A 14,954-nucleotide genomic window follows, 5' to 3' on the forward strand; every position below is an offset into this window, starting at 1 on the left:
ATTTTTCATGTCACCATCGAATAGACTTTTAAGTGTCCTTCAAAATAGTGATTGGAGTCTGAAATTGAATAGGCTTTTCAGTCATGAAATCTAGGCTCTCCAGTGTCCTACGATGTAGGCTTTTCAGTGATTCTGAGTAGACTTTACAGGAGCATTTATAGCACAATACAACGGCTAGCAAACCTATCACCGCCTATATATATGTGTTCTAGGATGCATTGCTAACCAAAAGGAAAACCAAACTAGTATTAAGTTTCATTGGAGTAGGAATGTCTAGAAGGTCATCTAGAGGAAAGGGTTTCGGGAGTGGGAGAGGAAGGGGGGGGGGACGAAGGGAACTCCCATTGTGTGGGAGGGGTCTCTTAGGCCTGATTTCTTTAAGGAACCAATGTATCAGTTTCCCCCCGAGAGCAAGAGTGATTTCACTAAAGAGTGCCCTCTTAGAGGATACGATAACAGGAAGAAAGATTAACCAAAATGCATGCATGGTGAGGACTGGTTAGTGCAGATGTTCACCAAGGGGCTCGATGGAGGTCGTTGCTTCTTCAAATGCTCGCGAGCATAGGTAATTGCTATTATATTTCTTTTGTTAAATATGTTTCTCAAATACCCTTACAACTCATAGGACATACTTATTGTAGTCTTCAGAGTCCGAAGAAAACTGTGGGTTCACTAGGTGGGTCGATCCTTGACCAATTTATCCGCATCAGCAGTACATCTACTACCTGCAGGACCAAATCTTCGATCTACAAAGGGAAGTTAGCAGTGGGTACAAGGAAGACAAAGACGACGACAACAATAATGGTGCAAGTTCACATGAGGCACTCTGCAATGATCCATATTGCACTTACCCTAATCACAAGAACAAGAGGCCTCCGCCATCACCCCCGCCACCACCACCACCAACAATGGGAGGCTACTGTGGAGAAGGTGCAACACAATTTGCTATATGGCCACACTACTAGGACGACCCTATCTTATTCATATGGCACATCCATGTGTTTGTTGTTTGGTTTAATTACCTAAGGCATGTTAGGTTTAGTCGAAGGAACTATGTACCTTTGTTTGGTACATGTTCTCACATGCCATTTCTTGTGCTTGTTGTTCGCTTCAATTACCTAAGGCATGTTAGGTTTAGTCCAGGACCTCTGTACCTTAGTTCGGTACATGTTTTCACATGCCATTTCATGTGTTTTGTGTGTTGAATTATATAATGCCCTACTTTGTTAGGTTTTGTTTGCAGCATGTGATCACATTTCACTATGTCCGTAATATTAAACTGAATATTATGACCACAAATAATGAAAACAACTACATAATGAAAAGTCCAATACTAGACACATTAAACAACATAATAATACTAGAAGTACGTGCCGACAAACTAAATAACGTAGTACATGACCTAAGCATGCCCATACTTAAAGTGCATTACATGACAATACAATGAAAAGTCCAATAGTAGACAACATAGTTCATGAATAAACCATAGAACTAGCAAGTAATGGAGACTACTCTATCGCTTCCTAAGGGCATCGGGATTCTCCTCCATCGCTGCTTTCACTCGGCGTGCACGCTCAAGCTTCTTCTCCCTCTCCTCCCTGTATGCAGCAACACGCATCCTTTCTCCTCTTCCTTGTGCTCCTTTTTTGCAGCCTCCTCTCCGCGTCTCTTCTCAATCATCTCCTTGTCCTCTGCCTCCCATCGCAATAGTTTCTGCATCTATTTCTTGTCTTCAGGCTTGATCTCAGCGTCGATCCACTGCTCAAAATCACAGAGTGGTGGAGGGGTCTACAAAAAATGCAATTGTTACAAAACAAAGAAATCATGCAAGATGTCATATGACACAAAGATCTATTCCTCACCATCTTGTTAATGCAGCGTTGACAAAGTGTAGGCTCAAACGGAAAATTGGAACACATCCAATACATCTGCCTATACGTGTCCTCTTCATCGGACTTGGCTACCTTGCAAGGATCGCCGTAAAAGCACATGGGCATTGGAACACTACTAGGCAGAGGCAATGGGTCGAAGGCATTTTCGGTCATCCGGCCATAACTACAATTTAGCCGTTTTCGTTCTAAGAACCGAAATAAATTAAAATTAAACCCTACACCTAGCGTTTTCTATTTGATCCACAACAATGAACCCATAACATAACAACGTGCACTGAGGTTACCTTGGTTCTAGCTTTTCCACGCCTTGACATCCTATGGTTGTATAATATAAATATTTAAATTGCATGAAACCCTAAGTAATGACGATTCTTAAGTTGAAAAATCCGACTAATATATACCAAATTGATGTGAAAAAAAATTAGGAGGGAGTGAGGATACCTTGCTCTCGAAGATCTATGGATCAAATCAAAGTTTTCAAGATCCAATATGCCGATTCGTGAGGTAGGGCGATGTGAGGAGAGAAAAAACCCGAGAGGGAGGAGAAAGAAGAGGGAGAAGGCTCGGGTAGGAAGGTTGGGCGCCGGGTTAAAACACCACCTCGGCGTCATAGATCTTGGCGTCGTTCTCGGTGCCAAGATCTACAGCGCCAAGCTCGGTGCCAAGATCTACGGCGTCAAGCTGCCTGCCAAGTCACCGCCATGTCTGTGTCAAGTCTAAGACCTAGGCGCCAAAATCTATGACGCCGAGACGTGTAAGCTCGACGCCACCAACGATGGCGCCAAGCTAAGGGTCCAGATTTTGAAATCATACCTCCAGGACACATTTGTGAAAAAGTTTAAAAAAAGAGCTAAAAAACAAAAAAATCAGAGAAATCGGCAGGTTGATGACGTACATGGTGAGAATATATAGAGTAGCTACGATTTTCTGTGAGTGTGCACACATTCCTATCCTATGGACTTGTACTCCGTGTCAGAATTCACAATATGGAAAACTACCTATCTAGCTCAAAGATAGATTCAAAAATACAAAAAAATTGCCTCGTTAGTAGAGCACCAAAAATATCCAAATGTTACACACTACTCCTTATATTTCAAATTGTAAGTCATTTGGCTTATCTAGATATATATCTTTTTTAATATATATTTTGACATAGTGTATATCTTGATGCATAACAAAAGTTATGTATCTCAAAAACTCAAAATCTAAAGTCTAAATTCGTTGTGGCCACGGCGCAGCCTCAGGGTGGCCACGTCGTTCAAAATTTTCCGGAGCGTCAGATCCTCAATCCAACGGTGCTGCTGCTCTTCCTATGCCAAATATATACCGCCTGAAACCGGCTCCAACCCTAGCTCTCTCTCCCGTCCACATCCGCCTCTCTTCCCTCCCCCTTATCTCTCGGCGGCGGCTAGGGCGGGCCCAGTCGCGCGCGTCCGGGCGAGGGCGCCACAGCTCCCCGGCAAAGGAGGCCTGAGCCCCGACGGCGGCCTGAGTGCTGTCTCCCTCCGCTCCTTGCCGCGGTGGCCCGAGCGGCGGTCCGAGCTACGGCACGCCTAGCCCCGACAGCGACCGGAGCACCGGCTCGCGCGGTCCCGACGGCGGCCTGAGTGCCGGCTCGTGCAGGCCCGGCGGCAGGCTTAGCGTAGTCCCGCGCGTCGTCCCCATCCCGCGCTGCATCTGCTGCTTCCCCTACCTACACTCTGCTGCGTTGCCTCCATAGCAGCTCTGCTTGTTGCCAGGGAGGCTGCGGCTTAGCTGCTTAGGGGCACGCCGCCCCTCCTCGGACCGTTGGGATAGCCACGCTAATGTCGGATCTGCCGTGGCTCAGTCACACGGCGCATCTTCCATGAGAGGTGAGTAGGGCCGTCACTCTATTGTTCCATTTTTTCCTCTGCACATGTATATAGTAATTATATCTGGTGTGGTTGTTTTTATTTCCTGAATTTTGGCATTGCTTTGCAGAACAAATGGCGGAGTTCGTGAACTATATGGTCTATGGTGATGAAATTACTTTGTATCTTCTTAATTAATGTGCATCTGGAAAGGAAGAACGTCTCTATAGCTTCACTACTACATGTCCTATACCTGATTTCATAGTTTGTTTTAGACTTTTAGCTATATGCTATAGAGATTCCTGTGAACTTGAAAGATATGATGATTACTATTCCTTCCTGAACTTGACTTTGGATTCGTAAATTTTAGTAATAAATAATCCAATGGTCTAATTTATTTTTTTTTCTTGCAGAGAAATGGCGCATGCTCTCTTTTATTTGTCCGTGACTTGATCCAGAATGCTCAGGACAATGGACCGATACGGGACTCATGATGGTGGGAAATGGCTGCAAAGCTCAAACTGGTTGTCGTTAAGCAGTGGGAGGTAGACTAAAAGCAATCATTCTCTACATTATCTGTTCTTAAGATTGTCCTTTCATCTTTGGCAAATAATATTATTGAAGAAAAGGCATTGCCTGAAAATTCACATGTCATAGGAACTAATTAACTATTTCACATATTGCCATTTAGTGTTTCATGACACGTGAAATTAGCTTCAGAGATAGCTAATAGTCTTATTCAATTGAAAGGATGTTTGATAGCACGAAGCTATGTATCTAAAAAAAGGCCAAAATGTCCTACAATTTGGAATGGAAAGAGTAGGTTACAAGGTGGATAGGCTGATGTGTGTAGAACCATGCTACTGATAGGTATCTTTTGAATCAAAGTAATGCATTCCAGATTTTTTTATGGTTATAGAAGTTTCCGGGCATCTCATCTATGACTGTGAGAGAGGCCATTTTTGTTTGTGTAATGCGGGGTTCTGTGGCTACAGGTACTATCGAGGTCTGTGGCTATCATAGCTTTACAAAGTCGCATTTCATCTAAAGGTCGCCTAGATCATTTTCTCAGACATCTTAGTAGGCAACCATATTTACAGTTACCAATGTTGGTTCAACAGTTCTGCTCTGTTTACCAGACGGAGTCTTTGTGCGTCTCACACAGAGGACTATTAATCATATATGAGTGGCTAATTTATTTTTCTACATAATCAAAAGTTTGGTCCTAAGATGTTAGTGTCTCGAGTAGAAGAGAAAGAAGGATTCCATATATTAGTGTGTCCTTGAAAAATATTCACGGTGTATACTATGTTCTTAACATTGCCACCTGAATTATTCTTTCTTGGAAGCAAAAGCCTTGCTGCTTCTGTCACATGGTCTTTTTTATATCTTTTTAGGTTCTTGATCTGCCACAGAGTGTGAACTATGATATTAGTTTTGTAATGTTTTTCGTCTTTACATGGATGAAAAATATAGAAGCATTTCAGTTGCGAGATATTTCTGTGTGTTTTTACCTTTTTTTCTTTTATTCTCTTCAATCGAATTTTGTTCTCACCACATTTCCTATATATGACTCACATTTTTGTAAATTTGATATATGATGATACCTGTTGTTAATGTTAAAACAAAAGGGTTGGAGCGTGGAGGACCTCACCTGCATCTACAGTGGTCCCGCTTCTCCTTTGTTAATTTTTACCATAAGAAATAACCAAATTCCTATAACCCTTGTTTTATTATGCATTTATGATTTGGCCCTAACAAAAGGGTTTTGTGATTGTTTTGCAATATTTCCAATGTCTTTGATGACAGGTAGGTAGGGACTGTCTCTCACAAGTTTTTCATTCTCCATCTGTGGACTTTCAGCACTAACAGTACAACGGTTGCACCAAAAAAATGTTAGTAAATTGACTAATGCTCACTATGTAACATGAGAAACATTTCATATGTTGCTTGAGTGGTGCACCACCAGAAATTTGATGATGGCATCGCCCCTGCCAAGGAACTTCTGAACCATATTTCAATAGACATATGGTATCAAACTAACTGGATTATGGTGTATTAACTTGGTAAGCTCCTTCATCCATTTCCTACTTAAGCATTGCTGCCTTGTGTGTTATGTCAAAGCAGTAGTGTTGTTTTTAATCCTGGATATAAATGAGTTTGCATGACTAGATATTTTGCTCAGCTCAAATGTGTATCTCGTGCTATACTAGATATTTTGTTTATCATTATCTTACCCCCTTCTTTTCGCCTTCTTTCTTCCTCCTTTTTCTTCTTGGTTTTCCTTCTTGTCATCACCAGCTACATTGATTTAGGAATACATAGTTTCACTTTTTTAGCACCTCCTCACCTTCAGTGCCATAGTTTCCCAATTTTGTATCCCTTTCCTGTTTTATTTCACAGCTTATAAAAATCCTTTACCAAACTAATGATACTGATGTGTCATATCAATCTACGAATATATCAGTGCAAACAATGCTTATTGCTGCTATTTAATCTTTTCATTCTAGAGGACGAAACTTTTTATAACAGGTACTGCCTATGCCACTCTCATAAAAAACTTCTGATCTATCAATCTTGGTGTCCTATAGATATTGTTTACTACTAAATGGTCACTTCAAATTGTTGGATTGCTTCAGATTTAAAAAGAACATTATTTCAGTGGAAACAACAATTGTAAAGTTCTCTTTGCATGGTAAATATTTCTCTATAGGTATCTTATATTTCTCTACTGGTGCTGCTATTTTTTCTCTGAATACATATAATCTATTGGTTCCAAAGACAATATCAGTTAGTAAAAATGTACGACCCCCTCATCCTTTTACTACATTGCAAGCAGTTAGAGGTTATTGTTTGTTATAAGCTAGCTAATTTAGTGTAGAGCATGGCCAAATACCAATTATGGAACAACTTCTAATATGTATATGTGCCCCCGTTTTAATTAGACTGTCAAGGGAACTGTGTTGGAACTGAGCTTTGCATATATTTTACATTGTGAATAATGTCATCTTCATGGCTCATTGGCCTAAGCCTAACTATAGTTCTTAGATCTTAATGCATTATGATCTTAGGTTGAGTTCATGCTAGATATATTGAGGTTACGCATTGCATTTATTGTACGTTTTTTTCTATGAGTATTCTTTTTCTGGTGTTTCAAAATTCATGAGAGAATAAAAGGGCTTCTACCAAAGTAATTCATGAGACCATATATTTGCATAGTGGTCATCTATTGTAAAAAGTGCTTGGCTGCTGATAAACTTGAGAGCATAAAAGTACCAATATAATTGATCCTTAAAATATTCGTGCAACTTACTAAACATATTTTAATCTTGCCAATAGATATAATCAGGCTGGAAATGTAAACAGGATGTAATCAGTTCTGTTCTGAAAAAGTTAGATTTTGCAGAGCACTGAAACCTTATTGCCTCTTCTTTAGCCTCTGATACTACTCAAGTGGGCTCATGGATTAGCTTTATTTTATTTTCTGTCCCTCCGTTAGATAGTTTTATTTTCTACGCGTTGATTTGGCTGCTACAGATTCACCATCCTTATGTTATACACTATTAGGTTATAGCATCAAGTCGTTTCTAACGTCTCGCAAAAACTATTCTCTCTAATACACAGTCGACCAGGGATTCAACTTGCCAAGATGCTATGGCGGCGGCTTCACCAACCAGCCTTCAGACTCTGACGACGAAGTTACAGGTTGGGGCTCTCCCTCTCAGCCACCAGGTAAATTCCCACTCCGTAGCTAAGTGCTAGAAATATTTATATCAGTCCCAGTGCTACGATCTTTATTGTTGTTACCACACATGCATATATCATTGTACGTGAGATAACAATACTTACTTTTTCCCTTGATTGCTATATTATAATTGGACTGTGGTATATCCAAAAATAACATCTGCTATGTTGACCTGGCAGGCTTTTGATAAAATTGCTGTTGTGAATCTGATGATGCTATGCTGGCCTGATTACCAAGCAAGGAGCACCACCAATCGAAAAGCGTCCTGTCCAACAGAAACATGATCGTCTCTTCATGTGATAGTTAATGAGACTATGCATGTGTAATATAATATGTTCTACTGTTATAATCTACAGACTTTTCATGACTATGCCTTTGTGTGAGCTGTGTTAGGATCCAAGTTCTTAGCACTATGCAGCTTAGCCAGTACAGCTAACCTTCTCAATTATTGGTCTGTTACGTTCGACCTTTGTGCTGGTTATCCTAATTTGGCTACCCCCTTGCTAGATGTATAAATGACTTCATCCTCTTCATGTTTGCTGTTAAACTGATGCTCCATACTTATCGCGTTTCCTCCTCTATCTTTAGGTATCTACTAATCAAATTACATTGTTAGAAAAGCTCTGCGGTGCCAACCCGCGCGCAGGGGCGCGCACCTATCACTAGTGACTTATAATTTAGAATGGAGGGACTACAGTATATTCATCAAAAGTCTATTTTCATCTCTTCGATGAATACATAATTATAATATAACATGTATGCGACTAAGTGTTTATGAATCCCTATGATTTCTATCTTAATGATGCTAGCTTTCTCTGTGAGACTTCAAGAGACAAGCTAAATCTGCTGAGGCCAATGGACGATGGTCTTGTTCGTCAATGAAATCCTTCATAACCAATGTCCTATTTTCTTGTTGAGTGCAATTACCATTTTGGCTAGACACCGACAACAACTAAAGTTCCGTGGCTTTGTCTTCTTATTGATAGATTTGTTCATGTGCTTAGTTTCATGAAACCCGGACAACCATAGACATATTTCCTTAGTTGTTAAGTCTTTTTCCACGTTAGCATCTCCTCATTGTAAACACTTTCTCCAAACCGTAGCTATTGTAGAACCCATGACCTTCTTCCTAGCTATGAAATGTGTCTTGCTAACAATTTCTTGATGATAATCCAATAGCCTCTTCACTCAGATCAACCATCTTTTCCTTCATCTTACATGTTGTTATGATAAGAGTTACTACACAAATAATAAATGACCAGCACTTAGAAAGATTAATACACTATTCAAATATTTAATAAATTTCCTACTTGTCCCATTTTTCATTTTGTTTACCACAATGACCATAACGACCTACTACTGTGCCGCTTCCGGCTTAGCAACAAGTCACACATACAACGCTTCTGCAGGCCAATGGATTAGCTGATTCTTTGGCATATACAAATGCATACTGGATCAATTTAATAGTACCAGAGTACTAAATTATAATTGACACTCTCCCAGATCCAATAACTAATTCATCAATATTATTCGCAGTGTAATATTATTTGATGGGACAGATCAACATGACTGTGAACAGATAATAGATCCTAATGGGACAGATTCTTACCCTCGCCCGCGTAAATTGCATACTTGTTCAAACCATACTGGCAATTTGTACTTTGTTCTATAATGTCTAATAACTTGCATGATAAAAATTTCTCATGCTTCTATACTGATAACTTCTGAATAAAATAAAATACTCACACCAGCAACAGGGATATGCACCATTTCATTTGAGATTCTGGATGCAATCAACGGGGTGTTCAAATGCATATGCTACTTTAATAAATGCTGAACCTAAAGTAACTTAATCATTGTGAACCTAGGACAAATTATATCTCTGCCAATGCCCTCCTCAAGTTATAGTGATTGTACAAACATAAACTATGCAAAATGCGATCACCAGATCTTTAATGCAGTTGGCGGAGACATCTTGGATAGCCTCGACGTCCATGAGTACTCCATCTGTACCTAAATAACTGTTGTTTTCATTTTTCGATAAACAACTTTGACTAAATATATAAAAAATATTTATATTTATGGTACAAAATTAATATCATTAGATAAATCGTTGAATCTATTTTTATAATAAATTTATTTGGAGATATAAATGTTGCACGCATTTTCTACAAATTTAGTTAAACTTATGGCACGAAACAAAAAAATAACAGTTATTTAGGGAGGAAGGTAGTACATCTGAAGAATGTGTGAGACTTCAGATGGGCGTCACACATAGGCTATGTTGTCTACCTGGCCATAGCCCATAGGTGTATGAAGTGTGGAGGCCGAAGAAGTGCAGGCAGGCAACAGGTCGGAGACGACAAGTTGACAAAAGATCGGTGATGAGAGAAGGCAGGCTGCCGAGCCCCTTCCGGCCAAGCGGTTTAGGGCTTCTTCATCGCGGGCTATAAGTGGTGTAGGCTGCATGTTAAATCTACAGGCCACATAGGCATTAAATGGTTTGGGCTCCTAAAAGTCTCAACGCGGGCTGCCTTAGAAGGCGCGTCACTACTTTATTCCTTTCCGTGGATGAGAAATGGGCGCACAAGGACCGGCGTTTCGTGCTAGTCATGGGTGTTGGGGGAAGGCAACTCCAGCTTGACCCCTGCCTGTCTCCCGGCCCTCGTTCCGGACCTTGTGACCAGCCTCGCAGCGGGCCGTAACCCCCGTGGCGAGTTTTTTTTTCTCCTGATCCCTCCCTTTTCAGATGCTATATGCAGGGTTCGACTCGAGGCCCAAAAAGGTAGAGGAAGATCCAAGACCGCTAGTGAAGGGGAGAGCCCCAAGCCGGAACAGCGAGGGTCCGCCAAGGATCGCGGGCACGCCTTCACAAGGAGGTGGCGGCCGCTCTGTGCGTCCAGTTAGGGTTAGGACTGGTTGGCTAAGGATACGAAGGATTGCCTCATTACCCTTAGCCATTGTGTTGCCGTTGGCGATCTTACGTCGACCCTTTTGTAATTTCATCGTGGCCCCGGATATGAACTATAAATACCGGGGGTGCTCGTGTATAGAGCAGATCCATTTTTATAATTTAATGAGCAATTAATCCGCATTTATTTCTTGCTTTTCCTACGGGATACCTTTGCTTCACACACTCGCTTTTGTTTCTGGAAACCGTCGGCCTCTTCCCTCGATGGTCTCTAGCGAGGGTGAGAGGCTAGGAATGACCCCACGGTGGGAGATAGCATGGGAATCCAAAGTGGTCTCGTGGGATGGAGCCGCTCCGTCGCCACAACGCACGCTCCGATCGCTGCCTGCACCGGTTGTCAGATGAAACCAAAGCTTTCCTCAGGCTGTAGCGTTAGTGAAGCCCTTAGCCGCAGGCCCCTGCAGACGGTCAGTGGAGAGCTCCTGCAAGCAGCTGGTGGTGATCCCTATGCAGGCGAGTGATGGCATACTGGCATGCCAGCATTAGGCCCCTACTCCTACAAATGGTCAGTGGCTTTTGGAGGCGATGGCAGCGATCACCGGAATCCGGATAGGCAACCGGCGCCAACGAGTCCCCTGCAGGCGGGAGGCGGTAGCGAGGCCCTTCTCGCAGACTTTCTGGTAGTGGGCGGCGGTGATCTCCGAACAAGCAGCTAGCTCTAGACTCTAGTGAGACCCTGCAGGCTGGAGGTGACGTCGAGATCCTCCCCGCAGATGCATGCAGCGTTCTGTCAGTGCGACAGAAAGAGAAGAAAGGAGACGTCCCACTAAAATGATTACCAATAGTTTATTCTTCTTAGATCACACGGTTGAAAATAATTCTATGGTAAGGTAACAAGTTTCTTATTGTATATATTATAGTACATGTGTAAAACTAGACGGGTAAAACTTGAGTTACATGATCATGGTAGGCAGCACACCAGGCAGAACCTCACATATGCTCATACATTATTTGAACTAGCATAGTGCCCATGCTAATGCCACGGATTTATTTTAGGGATGCACGTGAAAACAACCAAACAACGATATTTTTTATAGTTTTGGCTACGTAAACTTTCAACACGGAAGTAACAGTAGCAGAAGCAGCATGAACGAACCAAGTTAATCAACTCGGCAAAATCGCAAAATCGGCATAGTAGGTAACCGGCCATTTGACCACATCGAGCAGTTTGATCGTTGAAAGAGCATCATAATTACTTTAACACTTACTTATGTTAATGAACAGCTCTACGATTCCTCTGATTCCGAATCTGATATTGAAGTTGTCGCTGAGCGCCTTGCCACTGTCGATGAAACTTGATGATGAGAACCTTGCGGTGAAGACTACCTCAAGTTGGTCAGCAGCAGAACAGCCTCCAGTTGATTTGATTCAGTATGAGTACAAAACAATGTATCTGTGGTGCTGACCAAAATAATGTGGCCATCAAGACCGACAACACACTTATTAGGTCTTCTAAAAAAAATAGCTCAGAAATAGTTTGAAGGGTGGACTGTTGACAGTACAGAAATAGTTTTGACTAAAAAGTATATTACCCGTGCTAACGCTACGGCATCTAGAAAATCAAATAACATATAAAAAGTAAAAACATCTTGAATTTTATTGCTCACATTCATGAGATCCATCGTCTCATCTTGCACATGTTTGGTAGATAACAGAAGCAATGTAAATTCGAGGCAGCCAATTGTATATTAAATATTAGTATTCAAAAGAAATGCTAAATATCACTTGCATATGACACAATTCAGCTATGAAAAGATGTCGTTAGGGTAAAAAATAACACTAAAAAAATTCCAGCTTGTATGAATTGGTCTTCCATTCAGTTTCAGCCGCTTGCACACGTCCTATATCAATCCTGCACCAAGAGAGTATTATATATTTGCTACAGATCAAGTATTCACAAATAGTGCAGTGGTATATGTAAGCTCAAGGATTTGACAATTTACTTACTTGGTAGTTGACCTAGGATTAAAATATGAAAGCAACGAAAATCATTTGCTTAAGCTGAAGGCCTTTACGGTTGCAGACTTGCAGTGCATCACCAGGAAAACTAAAAGGGATGACTATTTCTTCAATTCAGAGATAATTGGATTATTGTTCATGTGCTCTGGAAATTCAATCTCTGTGTACTGAAAACAGAGGTACCAACTGAAAACAGAAGCCATTTTATTCATTGCTGAATATACACACTCCAGGCAAGATCAGACACTTGATATTAGCCTTTGTTAATAGAACAGGTCGCTAACTTACCCTCTCCTCCATGATCCATAGCATTGCCTACGGTATGAACATCTACATCTTCTGAAAGCAGCAAAAAAGAGTGGGCTGAAATCAATTTCCATGATTCACTGTAGCCATCTGAAAAAATAACCAGTCCTAAACACTGAAATTTAACAACATAAATCTGACCATAATTGAAACAGTCTTGTAGGTGTTCTTCATTCAATCGATCTGAACGTGCTGGTACACTCACATGAACTCTCTAGATAGACAAAATCAAAGCTGGCTACAGGAAATTAAGCTACTGATCTCTGAAGTCCGACACCAATTTAAACTCCATACCGATCTATGAAATCCAACAACTCTAGATATTTGAAAACATTCCATGCTAAGGAATTGAAACTCTAAAAACCTCACTTACCCTGCATTCCGGTTGCAATAGCAGGGTCTCCATCTCCTCCTTAAAAAAAATCTATTGTACAATTTTCTATTCATGAGAAACAATGATAAACTTACAAAAGGCATCAATATCTAGTCATGAGAAACTCAGCAAAACATGGTTTTCTATTTTACGATTTTTCTGTGATTTAAAAAGGAGAGCAATGATAATTCCATTGATAATTGACTATATCCATTGTATGAATGGTTAAAACGAACTATCGAGAAAATATTTATAGGCTATCACCAAGCGAAGCTAAAAATTACTGATTTGTCATCCAGGCCATATATTCCTTTGAAAAAATTAGCGATCTTGAATGTTTCATATGAAAAAAAAATATATTTTAACAACTGATCCCACTATCATCACAGGAATACAAAAGCAATCAGAAAAAGTGAAGCTCAAAAGCATTCAGAAATTAAGCGGGAGATATTTTTATAAGAGTGAAAAAGTTGCAGCATTCAGCTCAAACTGAAAGACCTTTTGCATTGAGAACTTGCGTGGGAGACTGGGAGCCAGAACGCTGAGCCAGTTAGTTGGGAAGCAACCACAAGAATGCAATATGAGCAGAGCCAGCGAAGAGAGACAGCCACACCACAGGTCCTGAAACTCCTTGCGGATGCTGTAGTCGGCCAGGGTGCGTTCGTCCTACGGCTGCTTCCCGGAGAAGATGAGCTTCTGCTTGTACGACGCCATGCCTGAGCACAAGAAAACGTAACAAAGTTGGTAAACAGAAACAGGAAATTCTAAAGGAATTAGATAATGGAACGAAATCAGAAACAATGGACCTTTTCCAATTGTGTTTAATGATGAAGAACAAAGAGCCGCCAAATCTAACAGAAGCCACTTGCCGGATGCAACCAAGATTGAGCTCGATTACGCAAGAAGAAAGACCACACAAAATCCTCTCCTCTTCTCCCCGGATCCAAAAAAAAAAAAGTTGTCACCCAGGTCGATCCCATGAAGCAAGAGCGGAGGGCCGTCGCGGTCGGGGATGGCGATGGCCGCGGCGGAGGCGGGGAAGCAGCCGAGGGCACGGGCGCGCTCGAGCTGGCGGCTGTAGAGCGTGACCTGCTGGGGGCTGGCGGCCGTGAGCACGACGGCGTCCATGCCTTCCGCAGCCGGCACCATACCTTCCGCAGCATTGCCGCCTTCTCCTCCGCCGTGCGCGCCCTCCGTCGCCGCGGGCACGAGTCCATCACCTCCGGCGCCTTCGGCCGGCCGCTGGCCAACACCGGCGGGGCGGGGGAACCCTAGCCGCGGGATCCCCCCGCTCCTCGTACTCGTCCGCGCCGCTGCCGCGCGCTCTGGATTCCGCGCGCTTCAAAGAGGAGCTGAGCCGCGCCTCGTGGCGCAAGGAGAGGAGGAGGTTTTAGGGGAGGAGGAGGAGAAGGGGCGACGGCGATGCGCGTAAGGCGGCGGCGGCGAACAGGAGGCGGAGATCCGCGTCGGGGCAGAGAGAGAGAGACGCGAACAGACCGAAATCAACGCGAGCCTGACCTGGCGCATGCGCATGGGAGGTCGGCGGGAGCGCGATCGAGCACAGAGTAGGCGGATTTGGACGAGTAACCACAAAAGAATGACTAAGAGATAATGTGATTTATTCGTTTTAATGATATTATATATTCTGAATATATTTATAGGTGTAGATATAGCATAGGTCATGACTGTGAAGCAGACATTTATTATGTAGCTATAGATTTATTTTAACTGATGTGTTATAGGGTAGAGTAGATTTCGATTTCGACTTTTCAGATGCCCTTATTGACTGGGGCTACTACTATTTGCTGGGCAATTTAGCTACCAAGGAATGATACACTGTTTAATAAATGTTCGTATCATTACTAACGATCTCGCA

General features: G+C 42.1%; 1 long non-coding RNA gene across 2 annotated transcripts; it reads left to right on the forward strand.

Moving 5' to 3' along the window:
- The first annotated feature begins 3,262 nt into the window (after window positions 1-3,262).
- On the forward strand, window positions 3,263-8,002 carry LOC136525467 (uncharacterized). Of its 2 annotated transcripts, XR_010776512.1 has the most exons (6): window positions 3,263-3,745; window positions 4,138-4,269; window positions 5,534-5,619; window positions 5,694-5,790; window positions 7,349-7,456; window positions 7,649-8,002. It is a non-coding gene; the product is annotated as an uncharacterized lncRNA (long non-coding RNA). The 2 variants fall into 2 exon arrangements; XR_010776511.1 differs by having other exon boundaries at window positions 5,534-5,790.
- Window positions 8,003-14,954: the final 6,952 nt, after the last annotated feature.

Source organism: Miscanthus floridulus, chromosome 2 (assembly GCF_019320115.1).
Source record: "Miscanthus floridulus cultivar M001 chromosome 2, ASM1932011v1, whole genome shotgun sequence".
Lineage (NCBI taxonomy): Eukaryota > Viridiplantae > Streptophyta > Magnoliopsida > Poales > Poaceae > Miscanthus > Miscanthus floridulus.